This window comes from Microtus ochrogaster, unplaced genomic scaffold (assembly GCF_000317375.1).
Source record: "Microtus ochrogaster isolate Prairie Vole_2 unplaced genomic scaffold, MicOch1.0 UNK35, whole genome shotgun sequence".
Taxonomy (NCBI): domain Eukaryota; kingdom Metazoa; phylum Chordata; class Mammalia; order Rodentia; family Cricetidae; genus Microtus; species Microtus ochrogaster.
This window is the reverse complement of record NW_004949133.1, coordinates 3,880,756-3,882,605: the sequence shown is the minus strand read 5'-3', so window position 1 is coordinate 3,882,605 and position 1,850 is coordinate 3,880,756.

Below are 1,850 nucleotides of genomic sequence, written 5' to 3'. Positions count from 1 at the left end.
GACCAACACGGACCATGTGACCAACGTGAACCACGCGACAAGAGCCCAGGCCCCTGTGCCCATCCCCCAACTCCTTACCCTATATAAGCTGCACCCCATCTCTAATAAACGGAGGCTTTGACAGGAACCCCAGCTTAGCCTCCTTCTTGTGTCCTAGCTCATATCTTCGAGATAGTGCCTCTCTGGGACACTGGAATAACTGAACTGCCAGACGGGTTACTAACCCTAGACTAAGTAACCCGCCAAGGCAATCAACAGCTGTAAACTTTAAATGATCGTGGGAACATTTTTGGGTTATGTGTTGCTATGAAAACTCATAACCATCAGCGTCACCAGGCATCAGCCCGCAGGAGATGGTACCTGGAACTTGAGGTCAGCAGCTGATACGTTCCTTATTGTTTCAGGACCATCAGTAAATAAGAATTTCAGGATGAGTCAATACGATGCCCAGAGTTTATCTATTATTGGTTTTAATTTGTGCATGTGTGTTTATGTGAACGTGTGTGAGGATGCTCTTAGAGCGCAGAGGATCCCTTGGAGCTGGAGTAACAGGGTGCCGTGAGCTGTCTATGTGGGGGCTGGGAACTGGACTCCAGGCCTCTGCAAGAGCAGCGAGTGTCCTTAACCACTGAGCAACTTCAAAGTATTCAGTGCTAAGTAACATGTGTGCCATGTTTTAGAGTTTACAAAAAGTTACTCAAATTGAGCCTCAGCATAGCCACTGGTGAGGCAGTTACTACCCCCACTTCATGATGCAGGATACAGAGCTTCCCCAAGGACAGCACAGGCCTTGCTTTCCCAACCCACGTCCCTGTTACTGTCTCAGGCCGTTTCTTGTTCCTTGGGCTTATTCTGAGTATGGATTTGCCTGCATTCCTGCTTAGACGCTCGCATCGGATCTGGGACTTCCGAAGGGTGGGTGGGTCCTTATTAAGGGCCAGGTCTTAACATGCTCCACTGTGCTCTCTGGACATAAGAGATTTTAAGGATATTTGGCCGAGAAAACTTAGTATAAAAATGGGAAACAAGGGCTGGAGAGATGGCTCAGTGGTTAAGAGCATTGCCTGCTCTTCCAAAGGTCCTGAGTTCAATTCCCAGCAACCACATGGTGGCTCACAACCATCTGTATTGGGGTCTGGTGCCCTCTTATGGCCTGCAGGCATACACACAGACAGAATATTGTATACATAATAAATAAATACATATTAAAAAAAAAAAGGGAAACAAATCTATCTGACGCATTGAGATTTTCTTCAGGAAGAGTGACAAGCATTTCTGGGATGCTTAAGGATTCTTCCTGTCCAATTCTTGGGATCCCTGGTGTATCCGTGTGAGTGAGCCTGGCATTTTCCTGAGGTGCTCTTCACTCTGCTTACCCTCAGAGAACAGTGATCCCTGGGAGGTAGGGTAACCATTCAGCCCATTCACTTAGCCAGAAGCGGATGTGATTGTCTTCCCAAACCAACCAGGCAGCAAGGGAAATAGAATCGGGAGGTGAATGGATTCTCACGGCAATTTTTGTTTTGGAGCAAAGAAATGTGCTTTATTTCCTCAATTTTCTGGGCATATTTAATAATTTAGAACAATTAGGATTCCCCAGTTTTTGTCACAGACAACAAAGCAACTAACCATAGTGAGGTGGTATTGATATTAATAATCAAACATAGTTAAACATAATTAATAAATGTGCTTAATAGAGACACGCATGATGTAACACTTTCTTTTTTGCTTATTATACCGTCCTTATTCCTTTAGGTTTTAAAAGTATTTTAGGGGCTGGAGAGATGGCTCAGTGGTTAAGAGCATTGCCTGCTCTTCCAAAGGTCCTGAGTTCAATTCCCAGCAACCAC